Below are 6,104 nucleotides of genomic sequence, written 5' to 3'. Positions count from 1 at the left end.
TTTGCGGTTACGTTCAAGCCAATGATAGCTCTCATGACTATCCAAGTACCCTGGATACCAAAGTCTGCATTCACTTTCGCTAGCAAGCGAACAGTGACGGCAGTTTTCTACACGTAGATTCGGCTTCTTAGCCAAACTCAATTCCTTCTTGCTGTGTAATGAATGTTTCACTCTGAAATCTTATTACTTGTTTTAAAGACAGATCAAGTCCGTTTCAATTCATTATTGCTTAGGATCTGCTCCGATTTTGCTGTGTTTCATGTCTCCCAAAGTGAAAACTGATGGTTGTCCTCACCTTTGATTCGAAAGTATGCTTTATTTTTTTGTTTTCATGCGCAAAGCTTATACAGAGCCTGAAACTTATAATGTGTTTTTATTTCCGCGAGGAAGCAAAGGACAACGATATTTTCTATGAACGGATCTCAAGCCTGGTTTGTATTTACTAAGACGCGATGCTAGTTGAGTAAATTGATAATGATTAAATAATCTCAATAAAAAATGCACCTTTTCAGAAAAAAAGTAAAACTTTTATTGAGGGTGAGTTGTGTGTCTTAAGATTCACATTCAAACACCGTACAATCACCTATACTGGAGCGATGTCATGGTTTTTGTTGGATTATGTCCATCTCACCATGTCATGTTTTGGTATCCCTCAAGTGACGGACCGTTTCAGCTCGTTCCTGGAAGCACTCCTCCTCATACTGCTGACACAGTAGGATGCAACCTCTTGAAAGCAAAACACCCATGAGGAAAGCGTGATAATCCCAGTTGAGACTTTTTCTCTCCGATGACTACGAACCCAGGAAATCAACCTTTCAAGTAATCAACTTAATCCTACTTGGAGCCCTATCAGGTCTAGTGCTTCTAAGTTTATCCTATCGTCTGTAATACAAACTGCATTTATAAGAATTCGCAAATCATTGCATTTACTTGGCATAATCGCTCTACCGTAGTGTTTTGCGTACCAACTGACAAAAAGCACACCAATAAATGAAAGAAAAGATGGCTTGGGTGCGTTAATTGGTTGTAAATCAACAGCCACCTGATCGACCACAAAGGATCTAAGACGTGCAAGTAAAAACACTAATTTTGGTATGAAGCTAAACGAAAGAGGTGAAACGTTCGAAGCTGATGAACTTATCGGTGTGGGATCGGTTAGTTTGCATGGTGTGCTGAAAAGTCAGGCTCGTTTCGAACAGCAGCTTGCCACACCGACTGAAATTCAGTGGTATACTAGGCTAAAGGATGACAGCTAATTCTCTAATCATCGAAAACCAAAGAAGACCAATATACCAACATCGGTCTGTCAGGGAACTAATGTCTTCTGCTTTGACGTTGATCATGTTATTTGCATAAGAGGAAATCTGAAGGTGATCAATCAAACAATGAAGATGAAGCAACAAATCCCAAGAACCAACGGAATGATTCTGAACCCAATAAATAATCCAGTGTAAACTAATGAAAAATCGCGAAAAAACCGGTATTTAGATCACTGATAGCATTCTGTACATATTGTACAATGTGCGGGAAAGGGGTTCCAGATGAGTTCAGAAAAAACAGCAGATGTATTTGAAAATTAAACAGTCTACTTAACTTTGTCACAATTCATCCCAAAAAATGGACCTCCAAGATTAACGGGGTCTCACAGTTGATCCCTATTATCATGAACACATATCTCCGACCGACAATGGAATACGCGATCCAAGCCTGGTCTCCATGGCTGCAAAAGGATACACAACTGCTAGAGCGTACCTACCACCGCGCGACCAAGCTGGTCATTGGCCTCCGAAACGTTCCCTACAGTGAAAGGCTACGTAAACTCGATTTGTTTGCTTTAACTTATCGGCGTATACGAGGAGACCTCATCCTGATGTTCAAGATAATAAACACCCCTAATCACCCTTTAAAACATTTGTTCACAGTTAATTTGGCCCGACAGACCCGACGGAATTCATTGGCCGTTGACATTCCATGTTCCCGCATTAACTGTCGGCGCTACTTTTTTTCAGTCCGCGTATCCCTCACGTGGAACAAACTACCAACATCTGTTGTGGATTGTGGTAACCTCGAGACTTTCAAACATTCGCTTGACGAATACATAAGATCTCACCCAACTTCCCTCATCAACATTTGAGATGCAGATTACAAACAATAGAACATATATGTCATATCATTCCGTTTATCTGTATACATACACACACACACCAATATCCTTTGGTCATTGTAAAGCAAAATGCTTTTTAGACCTTGATTTACCTTGATCCCTCTTTGTGGTGGTGGCAAAGACCCTTTGTACCATGTTTTCGCAGGCTGTTTTGTTTTGAGTAGCTTACAAGTTGCCCTACAGATGTCCTACGATGGATTGTGGATTGGGATTTGTTCCAAGCAATGTCTTAGGGATATCAATCCCAGTCAACAATTTCGCGGATGGTTTCGTAAAAACAGTCAAAATGAGTGGTCATTGAAGACCAACTGAGGTCCTCTTGCCGTAATCAAGACCCTGTGAAGACATATTCACTGCGCGGCTTAGACAATGCTGAAGAGACTCGTGAATTTTCGAGGGGTCATAGCACTCTCGAATGGGTGTCTTTAGCTTTAAAGCCATACAACAGTTCTCTTTGTTTAATATGTGGGTCTATATTGTAATAGTCTGCATGCAGACGCGAAATCCTTCTGAAACCTCTAGAGTAGTTTCCTTTATGAAAATATGCTGCGATACCTCGAATATCGTGCCAACTGAATCATGAGGCGCCCTGTGTGCAGCACATTCAGTTGTGGAATACCATAAACGACAGATTCGATTGAGTCTCTCGTGGAAACCAAAATGATTCGCAATGAGTGTATTTCTCGAAAACAGTGCAATTTGAATTCAAGTAGAATATAAGGTTGACGGAAACTCGGGGGCTGAGCCTACAAGACGAGCTCCAATAGGGACGAAACCGGTCGTGGGCTGTCGAAGAGCTTTTAGTAACCTTGTGAGTAGTTTCCTCTAGAGATATTGTTTTCGAATTCGCGTTTGCTTAGTAAGTCCTTGTTTAGGACTACTATTACCACTTATTCGTTCTTACTGGGTGATTGATACCGCACGCTGATCGTGCTCACCGGTAGCTATCGTTTGTTGTGGAATACACGACAGATTCGATTGAGTCTCTCGTGGAAACCAAAATGATTCGCAATGAGTGTATTTCTCGAAAACAGTGCAATTTGAATTCAAGTAGAATATAAGGTTGACGGAAACTCGGGGGCTGAGCCTACAAGACGAGCTCCAATAGGGACGAAACCGGTCGTGGGCTGTCGAAGAGCTTTTAGTAACCTTGTGAGTAGTTTCCTCTAGAGATATTGTTTTCGAATTCGCGTTTGCTTAGTAAGTCCTTGTTTAGGACTACTATTACCACTTATTCGTTCTTACTGGGTGATTGATACCGCACGCTGATCGTGCTCACCGGTAGCTATCGTTTGTTGAACACCAGCCCCGAATGTGTTGAAGCCAGTGTTGTAGCTGAGTTCTCTTAAGACAGACAGCTTTCCGGTTATTAGGCAGTTATGCACTGTTTTGGAAATCTTTGTTCGCTTGGTATCAAACATGGTGTTAAGTGTTTGTCAACCGTTCAAGTTGTTGCCCATGTTTCACATCTTTGGTTTATTCGACTAATTGAAAATCCGACTGATGGTGGTGTTGCAGCAGAAGTGAGTAATCATTCGGGATGCGATTTACGGCGTGCGTCGCTCATTTTCTGTGTGCGTCAATGACAAATTCTTACCTCACATTTTGGCCTACACTTGCACAACAGAGGGTTTGTGAAAATCGCGTAGACAAGCTCCTGTCTACACCTGCCGTGAGATTTGCCGCTTATACATGCGACACTGATAGAGCATCCCATGGTGGACATATCAGGCAAAGTTTTGCTTGAAAGTCATGGGAAGCGTTGGCGGCTTTATCGCGGCAAACTTCCCCATAACAACTCCTGATAAACCCACTTCTAATTCATTTCAGGCAATATCTGAGAATACCTAAGGTTAAAGCAGTCAATCCCCGAGAACTCGAGTCTTTACCATTGTGAGCCACCTATTCACGGTTCGCAACACGGCATAATTCGAGGCTGATTGCACCCAAACTGATAAATTAATGCAGTTTGGGGCAAGTACACCACTTCATGCATTGTTTATAAAAGGCTATCGCAAACTAACCATACAAAAGTAAGAAACATAGAACTTTGAATGCAACCGCATCATTTCGTACTGCGAGAGGAACCTTCCTTTATTGTAGTCATTCAACATGAAATCGACTGTAAACTGCAGAAGTAAACTTAGATAGGTGTAGAGATTATGAACGAGAGATAAACAAGGAAATTTCAAGTGACGCGGTTTCGAGGCTGTGGGGAGAACAGGAGTCAAGCGGGTATAGGCAGGTGGGTCTGATATATGCTCGCATAAACTCTACCGATAACAAAATTTGTTTCTAGGACCATTTAAGAAACCTAAACGACAGACTCATCTAGGTTCCAGGTGAGTCTCACGCAAAACCAAATTTGTTTACAAGCGAGTGTAGTTCGCTGATTTCGTGCAATGTGGTTTCAAGTGAAACATAGGGATTGACGGAAACGCGGACTGCGCCTACCTGATGAGCCCCAAAAAAGGCGAAAACGGTCGTTGGTTGTGGGAGAATCTTCAGCAACTTTATGAGTAGTGTATTATGTCTAAACATTTGTTTCTGCCATCCAAATGCTATAGCCTGCACCGAGCATCTGAGAAGGATAGCATACTGACAACTGACCAATAGTAAATAGTCTGGTCTAATCAAATAGTCTTTTCTGGCAAGCACACCAAGTCAACTTTGGGAAAGTTTCGCTGAACTGCACTACCTAGACGACAGGTTCCGTTCTTAAATTCATCACCTCTGAATACTCGTTGGGTGTACATCCTCATTTTTGGCAGATAAGTGATCAGTTCTTATGACGAGTAACTTCTTATGCGAACCCCGAGATACTGGCCTACCTTGAAAACTTCATACTTGTGGTTTGCTCGCATCCGAAACCGATGTGCTGATCACCGGTACTGGATCCACGGAAAGCCTGCATATTGTGGGTAAAGCACAAGCGGTTTGTGCGGAACTGAATATGGTGCTCTGTTCAAGCTGTTGATACTGGTATAAGTTCAGCCGGCAAGCAAGTAGAGGCCTGTTAAGTGCTATCAGGCAACATGGGCACGATAGTACAACACTGAACATAAGTTCCAAGGCACACACCTCATCCGTCAATTTCACGAATTTTCAGCGGAATATCATATTTCTTTCGATAAATAAACCTATTGCTCTCCGGATAATACCAGTTGTCGATTCGTTTAGGTGGGAGTGGATAACAAGGCTGCAAATCAGTAGACCAATCACCACTTATACTGATAAATAAAAAATATCGTCCAGCTGTAGCAGCCTTTAGGTGCCTAACTGCCATGCCAAATGAAAGGGACACGAGGGCTGAGATACTGCCAGGTCGCCCAAGCCTACACAGGGGAAGTCGAGAGACAGAGGTCGGGTTCGAACCACGAACCTTCCGGTCAGTAAATTCGCGCTCTAACCACTTGGTCCACCTCGCCCTTATACTGATTACCTTAGCATGATCGTGAAGTCGGAAGATGTTGACCGGAGATCACAGCAGACATTCCGATAGTAGATGTTGGCTAGAAATAGGATTAACTTACGTACGAAATTCAATAGACAGTCGAACCTGTCTTGAATGCACCATTTTCACGAAAGTCAAATGAGACGGCTAGCGTACACTGAGCTTGGCAACTGGTCCGCAAACGATTCGATAGGCTATCCTCAGCCAACAAAGCCACCCGAGCTACCAATGTTTGAACATCACCAGAAAATGAAACGGTTTACAACGCGGCACTAAACACTCAACAGTCACTATTCAACCACGCACAAAGAAGGCTGCGTCTCGCACTAAAGGAACTTTAGCAAACCCGAATCGCCTACTACTGTTAACTGGTAAGCCAGCCATTCATATGCACAGAACCACCTCATGTTGTGACCTTTAAGTCTTCAGAGGAATACAAATGTTTGGGAAAAAATCCACTTTTTTCAACAGCAACTGTACATCACA

Source organism: Opisthorchis viverrini (assembly GCF_000715545.1).
Source record: "Opisthorchis viverrini unplaced genomic scaffold opera_v5_191, whole genome shotgun sequence".
NCBI lineage: Eukaryota > Metazoa > Platyhelminthes > Trematoda > Opisthorchiida > Opisthorchiidae > Opisthorchis > Opisthorchis viverrini.
This window is presented reverse-complemented; position numbering follows the sequence as displayed.